General features: G+C 42.5%; 1 long non-coding RNA gene across 1 annotated transcript; it reads left to right on the top strand.

The window, feature by feature from the left end:
• The first annotated feature begins 258 nt into the window (after nucleotides 1-258).
• LOC130139879 (uncharacterized) lies at nucleotides 259-1,295 on the top strand. Its single transcript, XR_008817930.1, has 3 exons — nucleotides 259-639; nucleotides 756-833; nucleotides 1,234-1,295. It is a non-coding gene; the product is annotated as an uncharacterized LOC130139879 (long non-coding RNA).
• The last annotated feature ends 11,767 nt before the right edge of the window (nucleotides 1,296-13,062 follow it).

The following is a 13,062-nucleotide window of genomic DNA, read 5'->3' as shown; positions in this document are numbered from 1 at the left end:
TGGATATGGCCGATCTCTTTTCGTAATGTGAAGATAACAAGACAATACACAGCATAGGAAGTGAATTGTTGCGCACTGTTATTAAGACCATGTTTTCCTCTGTCACTGGCTATAGGAAATAGGCCTTCTTATTGGTGAGTTATAAATATAAATATTGCATGTGAGTAATGTTCATAACTTGTAATCTACCAATCAGAGATATAGTTTGAATGAAGTTTCCTCCAATCTGTACAAGATACCGGTTTCGAGTATTTTCCAAGTCTAGCAGCAGAGTCCAGAAGCCCCGTGTATTTGATTGTTTTGGGTGAAATATTGATGTAACTGCTGTTATGTGTTGGTGAGTGTTATTGGTTCTCTTCTCATGATCAGAAAGGTTGTTTATGGTCATAGATACTTGGTACTAACGCTCGGGCGGCAAAATCTGTACAAGATACCATTTTCGAGACAATGCCATGAAAGCCAACAACTTTTTTCCTTTCCCATGATATTGTATTGTAGGTGTTCGCTAAAATATCTCAGCAGATTTCTGATCTATTATGTTCCTTCAAGGCAGAAGTACTAGGCCTTGATCCTAGAGAAGTTGATGTTCCACTTATTGGGGGTCAAACAGGAGTGACGATATTACCTCTTTTATCTCAGGTTTGTGATGTTATTCTTCCTAATAAGAACTTGTTATAAGTTTGACAGCAAGGCTATTAGAAATTGCACTTTTCTGTAGAAGGCTAAAAGTCAGTTGGTATTTCCAAAATCTGCAGGTTAAACCACCTTGTACTTTCACTCCTCAAGATTACCTGACATCACGCATCCAAAATGGCAGCACAGAAGTTATCGAGGTAAATAAATTTCCATTAGATGTCAATTTAGGCAGTGTTGCCGTCATATCACATTCCGTTAGTCTCTTCAGTTTTGGGTTTCAGGTTGTGTAATAGTGCTTTAGCTGTTCTGGCGATGTTCATTTTGTTAAGGACTTGTGACAAAAGCTTTGAAGAACTTGGGCTACCTAAGGAGTACACTGTTACAAGCAAGCATCATGTCTTCCAGACACAAGACTGCATGCTTAATCATGTTAAAGTCTGTAAATTCTTTAAATTCACAAGCAATTTCAAAGATGTACTCCGCTGAGAAGTTTCTTTATGAGAAGGGTGAGATTTTCTCAAGAATCACTTCTTAGGTCCATGTGGACATAAATCCTGTACCGAACATTAGAGAGCTTGTTATCATCTCTACTTGTAGAGGACAAGGAATTCGATTTACGAATGCCACCTTGGCAACCTATCCACTACCGCTACACAAGAAAGGTGTTAATAAAGATCTGCTGGAATTAATGGGACACCTCGCTTGTGGAAGTATGTACAAGGTGATTACTTCGTCTCGGCTATAGGCACTAGGCAGAAGCAAGCAGTCGGGGAGAATATCTTAGTTTCTGATTATTTTGTCTGGTCATCATTAAGGAGAACAAAGGAAGGTAACAGAAAGAATGTAGGGACAGAGCACCACACATCTTTTGTTGTTATGGCTAAGAGAATGACTTGCAATTGATAGTAAGTGGAGAAGTTCATCTTGAAGTGATCGTTGATGTCCACTCGAAACTGGATTTTTCTGCATCTGTTTCCGCAGTGAAATTATGACATGACGTCTTAGTCTTCACTTCTATGCTTCCCTATATTATGTCTTGAAGCCAACTGAATTGTGTAAAAAATGAAATATGTTGGCATATGTTCCTGTCAAGTTTGGCGATGCGTGCCTATGTGGGTTGAGGGGCGACGCAGCATTGTTGAGTGTGCATTTGTTGCTTTTCAGGTTTGGTGCCTTGGAAAAACTTATCAAGATCCAATCCTTTTACTTCTCTTGAACTCAAACTGAAAAAACCAATGGTTTTCTTTATTGATGTCCCTATTTTCAGGTGACTGAGCTTCCGTTCTTTGCATCCAACGTGCACCTCGGTCATACTGGGGCCGAGGAGGATCTTCTCCTTGGCCCACTGAATGAGTACGAAAGGTCTGGAGTTGATTACATCAAAGGAAGATGAAGTTTTTTAATCTCAGCCTTTGTTTGTTAAACTGTGGAGCTGGCTTGGAAGAGGCAAAGAAAGAGTTAACGGAGACAATTCAGAAGGGCAACTCATATATCAAGAAGTGAGCGGCTTAAAGACGTGGCTTTTCGGTTCTTGGGGTAAGTGGTTCAGATCTAGGAAAATATAGAAGTTCATTCTGCATAGCTAGCATAGAAAAATGACTAGTTTTTCTTTTCTTGCATGTAGCGTACTAAAATTGTTATTTGTGTAATAACAGGGTGGATGGATGTTTGTATATCATTGTCCTATGTCCATCTCTCTCCTGTTCGCGTTCCCAACTTTCTTATGCACCCGTAATGTCACCTCCATGTAGCACTATCAGTTGTGCGACGCCGCAATTTGCAGATGAGAGACAGTGGGTGCTGAATAAGCAGAAGCCAATCTTTTGACTCAAGTGCAGCTCTTTATGGCCTTGTCCAGAAGATTTAAGAGACAAACGAGCAAGAGAGCCATTAAAGAGGCTTTTCATGGGTGTAGTGGGCAGAGGGAGTTGAAATCTGTCACCTGGACACAATAGCACAAGATTGAGAATTTTAAATTGGAGATGCCTCTCCGGAGATTCGCCCTAATCACCAGCAGCAATTTCTCAGCCCACATTCTCCTTATGTGGAGCTTTCAGAATAAAGGATTTCCGAGTATATGTTTTTGCTGTTTCAATGAGAAAACAATTGATTTACAGAAAAAAGAAAAACAGAAAGCTTTAGAAAGTTATCTTGAAGTTGGACGGGCCTCACCAAATTTGCTGCTTTCTCTGGCTGGTGTCTGGTTGCTCATCACCGACTGATGACAAATGAGTATTGCTTCATGTTAAAGATCATTCGAAATACATTCTGCAAGTCTTGCTCTATTAGTCCTGAAATTATTTTTACATTGCAATGAAAATTTGGATCTAGATTGAGAGCCTTGCGCAGGACAAGAGAAATTGGAGTGTGGTGTAGCAAGAGCAATGTCACTCCTGAGCTTTGGAACCCTTCATACGGTTTCCTTAGAGATGCTCTGCAACAATACTTTGCAGTGTGGGTGGAGGAGTGTGATGGAGGCATGATGCACGAATTGTCTCAGAGTCGTCAACTAACACCATAAAAAATTTAATGACGCACGTAAAATCTCGATAACTATCATACAGATTCTTATCAATCTTGCACTCTCATGTAGGTTCTGAGAGTGCAAACTGATCCCAAGTCGACTACATCCAACTGAAAAAGCCGGGGATAGACTGCCCCAATTCCTATATATCTTGGTGAGCCAAATCACTATTGGCATAACATTGAGCGAGTAAATCTCACACCTGTTTGACAGTCCCAAAACTTAATAAACTATACACCAGTGGACATTGTTGCAGATCCATATAATGATTGGGTGGTTTTTACTGATCTAATCTTCAAGTTTTTCGACGTATTTTTTTTCTACAATTTCGTCAGGTGCTCATGGAGGTTCCATGGATGTTTCCTGTCAAATATTTTCTCCCCTTCAAAAAACTAGGCATGGCTTAAACCAGAAATAATAATTAGAACCATCATCGATGGTTTGGACGTGCTGTGAGAGCTCTGACTAATCTTTGCAGTGTGCTGAAAGGTCGAAAGTAAAACTGCCCTCAAACTCGAACAGGACAGTAAAGAAAGCTGGGGCTAATTTGAATCGACAATGAATCAGTCTAGAAGACCTCGAATCGATCAGTCAAGGTATTGAGCCAGTTCGCTCAATAACGCTATTGGGCTGCTGAAGTCTCCTGCTAACATGGCCTGTGACTTGGCCTACTAACATAGCTTGCTGACGTGGTAGGGTGACCTGCCAGGGCCAAACCCAACTTGGCGCTTATAGGTGCGTGGGACCCCCGCTGACCCGGGGATGAGGGCCGCAAAGCCATTGCCGGCCGTGGGCAAGGGCGTCGCGGCCCTCGCCTACCCTCGCTGCGGCCGGCGAGGGCCTGGGCGAGGGCTCTCAACGCCCTCGCTGGCCGTAGTGAGGGTTGTGAGACCTCGCCAAATCCGGCAAGGGCATTGTGGCCCTTGCCCAGGCCGTCGCCGGCCACAACGAGGGCGGGCGACAGCTCACGACGCCCTCGCCGGCCATAGCGATGGCCGCGACGCCTTCACCAGATCTAGCGAGGCGAGGGCATCACGGTCCTCGCCCAAGCCATCGCTGGCCACAGCGAGTGTCACGCCCCGTACCCCAAGAAGCATGAACATCCGCATAGGTCGAAATAAGATGCGACGCTCCCAGGTTACGTCACCGACCCGAAAACCCAAAATAGAGAAAACACGTCACATGCGGAAACGACGTATATATAATATATATATATACACCCAGACAATATAAAAGCAACCAGGAATAGCGAGAGTCACAATTTTACATACGATTAAAACTATATATACATTCATTATATCACTTATATACAACATCCATTATTATTACAAGCACACCGAACCAGTAATTATTAACTTCCAAAATACAAAAAGGATCAGCATTGTCCAACAGTGGGGCCCTCTCAATTTATTGTCTCGCTCCCAGAACTAGTCCCTACGTCCTCTCGGAGACGTCCACACTGACTCACTGTCCTCGGCATCACCACATGAATCCTCCTCAGTTGTCTATTCACCCGACGGCTCCGAGTCTGCCTCAATATGATCATGGCTCAAGCGGGGGCTCTGAAATGTCGGTTTTATCATAACCGTGAGAAATCTCAGCAAGTACAAACCACTAATCCTAAACTAGGCTAATGTGCACCTCCAGAAGGGTAAATAAAACACACAAATAATGAACCAGCACATCAACATAATTTCACCCGGGCTCACAGCCCAATACATTGTCTCATAGCCCTGCAGGTTAGGCATTTGACATTAACGCAAATCACGTGCAGTTATACCGACCCGAAGGCCCACAGTTGGAGATAACGACCCGTAGGCCCGACCCGAAGGCCAACAGTTTGATAAATCGACCCGTAGGCCCGACCCGAAGGTCACAAGTGATTATAACGACCCGTAGGCCCGACCCGAAGGCCACAGTTAATAAATCGACCCGTAGGCCCGACCCGAAGGCCAACAGTTTGATAAATCGACCCGTAGGCCCGACCCGAAGGTCACAAGTGATTATAACGACCCGTAGGCCCGACCCGAAGGCCACAGTTAATAAATCGACCCGTAGGCCCGACCCGAAGGTCACAAGTGATTACAACGACCCGTAGGCCCGACCCGAAGGTCACAAGTGATTATAACGACCCGTAGGCCCGACTCGTAGGCCACAGTTAATAAATCGACCCGTAGGCCAACATTTGAATATAACTCAGACATGGATATCGTCACACTCAATTTCCACCAATCACCACTTGCTGTGCAAAACATATGCTCGGGAATTCAAGCCAAATACTGATGTCAAATTTACCAAGCATAACTATGTTCAAGTTAGACATGTGCCACTCATTCCCGGCATTCCCAAACATTTCCATTCTAATCCAACCCATTTCAAGTTCATTCCGCGCATTCATTACACAAGTCAATTTAATGCGCCTAAGGCCCGCCTTGGGCAAATCGATCTCGATAATTGTTCTCACTATCTCGGGGTCATTCAATAGGGTTTATTTAGATCCCAACCAAACCCCAATAATACCCAAGACTCAAATCGATATCCAATGAACCAATCAAGTCTCAAATTAAGTCCAAAATGTGCAATTCGGTTCTGGTGAACAGTACCAGAACCGAATGTCCAACATGCACTATATCACACTTAAACAATTCCGTTAAACCTTAATCACATACCATAATAATTCAACCACCAATTATACATAATTAAGCCTCAAATAAGCTTAATTAATCCCTACAATGCCCCAATCAAGGTCACTTACCAAGGAATCCAACTAGTGCCACACTTAGACAAATTTACACAAATTCGGTGCCCCATGAACAGTACCAGGGCAGGGTACATTTTGTCCACTAAACCATCATTAAACACCCTCATTAGGCTCTAGTCTCAAACCCTAATCACCCAAACACTAAATATACTTAATTAAGTCTCCAATAAGCCTAATTAGCCCCTAAAATGTCCATTTCTAAGTCATTAACAAATAAACCCAATTAGTGAAACTCGTAGACAAAAATGCACAAATTCGGTACTCAATGAACAGTACCAGGGCAGGGGGCTGTTTAGGCTTTAATCCACCATTAAACTACCTCATTAGGTCCTAATGACCTATACAAAACATCCCACACACAACTAAACATCATTAGGTCCTAAATGAGCTCACTTAACCCCTAATTACCCTCTAAGAAACACAATTAGACTAATTAAGGGTTTAGGGGTTTATACTCGCCTATTGTTGGTTCGGGACGACGAGAACGGGCGGTCGATCACCGACAAGCAGTAAGGATCGACGGCGGCGTTCCGGATGCAAGCCGGCGGTCACGGCGACGACGGAAACGGCGATTTGCTGCTGGTTTTCTTCTGTTCAGTGCTGGAACTTTCTGTTTGGAGCTTGAAATGGCTGCTGTGGGTGGCTGTTTAGGGGCGAAGAGGGCTGAGGCGGTGCGGGATGGTGGCTGGGGACGTCCAGCAGTTCCAGCTGGTACTGTTCCGGCGTGAACAGTACCAGACCCAGCAGAAATGTGTCCACGGTAGAGAGAAAACGCTGAAGAAGAAGAGGAAGAGGGGAATTGGTCTCGGCAGATCAGGAACACACGAATGAGAGAGAGGAAATTCTGGTCAAATGAGTCAAATATAACTTAATGGAATCCAAGTGTCAAAATCTTGGCCAATGGATAATTTTGCCCTTGATCCAAGGGCTAAGATTTGATCTAATCCATTAATCCAAGGGTGAAATGGTCATTTGTCCTTAACCATGGTTGACCAGACCTGAGTTAAGCCTAACTAACCTTGGTTAATGCCAAAAAAGTTAATCCAATTTTCGGAATTAAATAAAAATGGCCTAGGGGCATTTTCGTAATTTTTCGATCCCGAATAGAAATTCCAATTTTCGTCCATACTGGTCCTATATATTCATGGTAGACATAATCCGGTGTCGGATCCTTAAAATTCATCTTTTAAGCCCTCGAAAACCGGTCCAAAAGTTTGGATGGGCAAAATCGTAATTTTTCGTTCCGGGGTCGAAATTCCAATTTTTGACCGTATGCACTCCAGACGTGCGTGGCCACCCCAAAATGGCATCGATTCCGAAAAATTATTTCGTTTGGGCCTCGGAAACGGGCATCGAGGTCCCTAGGGGCAAAATCGTAATTTTCCCCAACTTCTGTCGAAATTTCCGTTTTCAACTGTACTAGTCCCAAGCGTGTGTGGCCACTCTAAAATGACGTCCGTCTTGTAAAATAGTCGTAATTACCCTTGAAATTTTGATATCGAAGTTCGGGCTCAATATTGCGATCAAATAACTCGTTTTGAAGTCTTAGGGCCTCTCACTAACGGGCGGCTGTTTAGGTGTTACGCGTATCGACCTAAGATTGTCCGAGTCGTGATGGCCTCGGATTTCGAGAGAACGAGAGGAATTATCGCTAGTACCGGGGGTCGCGATCATTTGGATTAAAATCGGGATTCATTGGTCAGGCGTACTTTCGGTCGTGCGGAATCACCTGCGATCCGATCGTACTTTACTGACTATATAAATCCGTCATTCTCTTAAGATTGGCCCATATTGGTTCAAAATATTCCCTCGACGTTCGTCGAAATCGGCGCTCAATCGCGATCGGGTCCTCAGTCCACGTACCTATTCCTATTTAGCCTTTCCCATTGGGTTAGTATCCCGTGATTGATCAAGTCCGGGGGAGACTTACTAAAATCAAATGAGAATTACTGTACACTTTATTGATCCCGATAACAGGTCAAAATCCAGGATGTTACAGCGAGGGTGGGCGAGGGCCGCAACACCCTTGCTGTGGCCTGCGAGGGCTTGGGCAAGGGTGTTGCGAACCCTCACCCAGATCTGGCGAGGGGCGACGCCCTCGCCCACGGCTGGCAAGGGCTTCATGGGCCTCGCCCACAGGCCGGCGGGGATCGCCGGCCCTCGCCCGGGGGTCGTCGGCCCTTGCCCAGTGGCCGGTCAGCCCTTAGCCGGAGACTCACCGGCTCAACGAAGAAGAAAGGAAAAAAAGAAGAATAAAATAGAACAATCAATAAAACTCAATAAAAAAATTCAATTTTTTTTAAAAACTAGAAAATTATCCACATCGGCGCCACATAGGATGGCCGGTGCCGACTAGACCGCCACTTCAGCAATTTCCGATCAAAATTAGCCGAAATGACTAAGTTGGCAATTCGCTAAAAAGTTTAGGACTAAATTGGCAAATAATCAATAGATTTATAACTAAAGTGGTATAATTGAAAGGTTTAGGACAGAATTGATGACTTTTTAAAAGGTTTAGGATTGAATTGACAAAATTAAAAAGTTTAGGACTGAATTGACTGTCATATAATAAGTTTAGGACTTTTGGATAATTTTTCCATGATTGATGAGTTCACTGGCAGTGTCGATTGAGTTTGTGGAGGCACAATGTTGTTGTAGTGCACTTTGTAGACTAGGGTTGGAGTTCTAACGCCCATTATGTACACTTGGAATGGTGTCGCAGTTGGATGGGATTGTCGACTATATGTGGCGACGTTGATTAGGAGGAGGAGAAAGGTCACGCGTCCGATTGTGGTGAGATGGACGAGGACAGCAGTGGAAGGTGTTGCAGAGGAGGAGCAAGCAAACCGTTTCGTTGGTGGTGAGATGGATGAGGATGATGATGGAAAGTGTTGCTCATGGTAAGGTGATACTCACGGGGAGGGTGTGATGGGCTAAACTCAATTCGAGCGGAACTCTGGTTTCAACGCTGGAGGACTCCATGGTAATTGGCGCTGCTCTACGCCAACGAGATTTGCGAACCGAATCCCCACTGTAAATGTAAATGAACAGCTATTGAACACCCATATTCAACCCATTTTGTTTATCAGCTCTAACCCATATAGACAATTTCTTTTATGTCTTCATTTTACTCGGTCTTGACTCGCTAAAAAAAAACTCTGCTCGAGACAAAGAGCGAGCGGGCGTTTTCATTGACTTGACTCGCTATAGTCTCCCCTTTTTACTCGGTCTTGGACTTCTATTTGATCTCCTCCTCTTCATCCCCATATCTCTTCCCTTCTTTAAAATTAGATTTTCAATTTTCAATTTCTTTTAATTTTTATGTTTTATATCAGTTTATTGGAAAAGTATGCGTTGCTATTCTTTTCCTATGTTGAAACATACTTGAGTGGCAATTATATCCTACACTGCAAACACTTTTGACTCTCACGAATCAAGTCTTAAAGAGTCGATAGTTGGAAAGTATAATTGAAAGCAAGAAAGAAAAAAGTTTAATATATGTTATTGACAAGATAAAAGGAAAACAATAGTCTTATACTTAAGTGAACCATAAAATTAAGAAAAGCTCATGTTAGCATCAAAATAAAGCCTCAACATATTTCTTAATTTATGGATGGCCTATGTTGGACTTTCACCACCACCTTCACGCCTCCATCTATAACCGTACCCCAAGCTCCCTCAATAACTTAACGAGACAGTCTATGGAGCTGCCCATTCTTCAAAGGCAACAATTTAAGGTAAAAAATTGCTACAAATGGATTTGGGTCTAGTCGGGTACGGACGAGTCTGGGTCGACATGTTTGTAGTTTACGTAAATTTGTCAAAACAGATTTGTGTCGAACCATTTTCAACCGAAGCCACTCATTGGACGGGTGTATATAGAATATACCTAATCTAGACACAAGTCTGACCGAGTATATATTACAGGAAATTAACAAAGATCAATATTCCACAATACACTACAGTTTTTGCTTATCTACAAAACAACATTCAAATCAAAAAATGGCATATTATAGGAAGAAAGACTAAACTAATGATTCATACTAGTAGAATTTTGTTGTTTGGTTGATAAATGAATGCTTACTTCGTAAAATTACACCATATATCTCCAAAACAAATATTTAAATAAATCAACTTCTAGTCGGTGCAACGCATGAGACTTCAACTAGTTTGGTAATAATGATTTATTGCCTCGTTCTTATACATTAGATTAATTTATTTTGATTAGATTATGTTTATCTTGATCATCAAGTTACTATCAAGAGGAAGTTTCATAGAAGGGAGTGGCAGGGATGGGGCTTGTTGGGCTTGACGAGGCTTAATAAATTAATAATAATAAATTATAATAAACATATCTAAAGGGCCTCATTGTTTAAGAAATTCGAGGCCCCGTCCCATGTGCATCACATAGGAATTTGGATCCACTTTTACTTTTGTTGCACTAATTTACCCAATTATTGATGTTTCTTGGAATTAGCAACTTCGGCTAGATGCATAAGCAACAACACATGCTTTCAATCAGTCTCGTTCAGCAGGACAAGCAATATGGTAACTGTAACATGTCTTGCTTCAAGCAAGCTCATTGACAATCGGAGGGCTTGGATCTAAGATAAATCTGCTCAAAACGGAATTTTGTTTAATTAGGTCCCAAAACCAATTGGAAAAGATCCTATTAAATATACAATATAACTAATCTAGACACAAGTCTTACCGAGTATAGATCACGGGAAGTCTACAAAGATCAAGATCCCACAATATGCTATAGTTTTTGCTAATCAAATATAAAAATCTACATAACAACATTCAAATGCAATATCGCATATTTTAGGAAGAAAGACTAAACGAATGATTCATACGTACCTAGGAAAGTTTTGTTGTTTGATTGATATATGAATGCTCACTTCGTGAAATTATAGTATATATCTCCAAAACAAATATTTCAACAAATCAACTTTAGGTATGGGGAACGCATGGGACTTCATCTAGTTTGGTAATAATGGTTTACTATCTCGTTATTATGCAATCTGCATGAATTAAACACCACCAGATTATAGTATATCTGCTTATCTTGATAATTAAGTTGCTATCAAGAGGAAATTTCATGGAAGGAAGTGGTAGGGTTGGGGTAGAGTTAGGCTTGAAGAGGTTTAATATTTAATAATAATAACTCCTAATACATTTTTCTAAAGGGGTCTCATGATTCATGGTAAAAAAAGTTCGACCTTGTCGGCTTGATTCTATCCCCATGTGCATCAGTTTTGATGGCAAATCTGTTATTATTATTATTATTATTATTATTATTATTATTATATATTTTGGTTTCCTGATATCAGCAACAGCAGCTGGAGCATCAGGAGCGCTTGGAAATCTAGATCTAAGATGAATCTGCTCAAAAGGGCTTGCTCTATTTTCAGACTCTTTGATCCTGCCTGCAACATTTCAAAACAAAAAAGTGAACCAAGAGACCTATTCAATCACTGAACAATTGAAAGAGGAAACAGGTTATTTTTAAGTGAAATAAATCATAGCACCGTAGCCTCGTGATGAACAATATGAACGAATGTTATTCTTCGGCTTTGAAGGCCTTGTATCTCTTGAATGAGAGCCTTTAGCTTCATAATGTGCCGTTGGCAAACGGGCACTGGGAATTTCTGATCTTCGCTAGCAGGACTGGATTTCGTCATCAGCTTGTTTGGCGAGGCCAAGCACGATGGCGACTTTAATTCCCTCCTTTCTCTAGGCAAATTGATGTCCTCCCCAATTCTTGCCGAGACATCATCGATCTCATCCACCTCGGGGTCTAACAATTTCTTGGAATTATATACGGTTTCGAGGGATATTCTATCTTGGATGCACTTTTATCGAATATTAGGATATGAAAGATTGAGTCCCCTTCATATGAAAAGACTAGAAATGTCCATGATTGATGGAATAATAATCTAAGAAATTGCTCCATCATTTGGAAAGCCATACCGTGTCATTGCACTTAGCTAGTTCACTGGCCAATTTGCATCCCCTGGAACTTTGAGAAACAATTGGTTTGGCAGGCGGTTACCGTACCTTATCATGCTAAAGCAGCTCTTTTTCTATGAACCGCTTTCGTGTCATCTACGTACGATGAAATTTTAAGCCTATGTCATTAGGAAAAAGTTGAATCGAAAGATAGTAAGATGCATTTGGTTTATGTGAACCCAATGCATCACAACTATTGTCACGCCCCGAACCCCAACGGGCTCGCGACACCCCTTCCACGGTCGTATTGAAAGCGACGTCCCAGGACGCGTCGCCGACCCAAACGAACTACGCAAGCGGAAGCAAAATAAAACAACCCAGACAACTAACAAGATGACAAAAGGATAGCACGAAACAATAATTTCATAAAGCAGTCATTAATACAAAACAGTAATCCAGGCTACCAATTTAAAAACCACAATTTTCAAAAGGGGGCGGTGGTTTACAAGCCTATCTCCTCTACAAAAATATACTCAAAAGACAGGGTAAATTGATCTATCCTTCAATCCCTGTAGTACTCTGGCGGCATCTTCAAGTCGATCACGGTCGCGGATCTGAAAGTGGTTATATAATAACCGTGAGAACGAGTCTCAATAAGCAACCCCCTATACCCCACGTAGGCCAATGCGTACCCAGACAAGTCGTACATGCAATCTACCCCATAATATATAAAATTCGCATCATTGTACTTACCTCGTCATCAAGCCCATGCCAACTCTACACGTTAGTCACAACGTGATAATACAATAATAGTAATTAAATAGCACATCACAACCGCTCAAACACCAACCACACTTGCACTCAATCAATCCAACTAATTCAACCAGCCAATTCAATCACACGCTCAACCAGCCAATTCAATCACTCAATTCGCATGCGTGGCCGAACATCTTTCTCACGACCCGCGCCCCCTGCGCCTCAGGTCCATTCTCACTGCCCGCGCCACTGCGCCTCAGGCCCACTTGGCACACCGGCCATTCATGCTTTCACACGGACCGCCGTCAACACGTCCCAAGTCCGTAGCCCTCCGATCAATCCGGGCTCAATTTCCAATGACCGACGTAAATACGTCCCGGTCCAACACACCTCTAACGGGCCACCGTCAACACGTCTCAAGCCCGCATCCATT

Source organism: Syzygium oleosum, unplaced genomic scaffold (genome assembly GCF_021117445.2).
Source record: "Syzygium oleosum isolate NSW1041296 unplaced genomic scaffold, Sole_v2.1 Sole_v2.01, whole genome shotgun sequence".
In the NCBI taxonomy this organism is placed as follows: domain Eukaryota; kingdom Viridiplantae; phylum Streptophyta; class Magnoliopsida; order Myrtales; family Myrtaceae; genus Syzygium; species Syzygium oleosum.
This window is presented reverse-complemented; position numbering and strand designations above follow the sequence as displayed.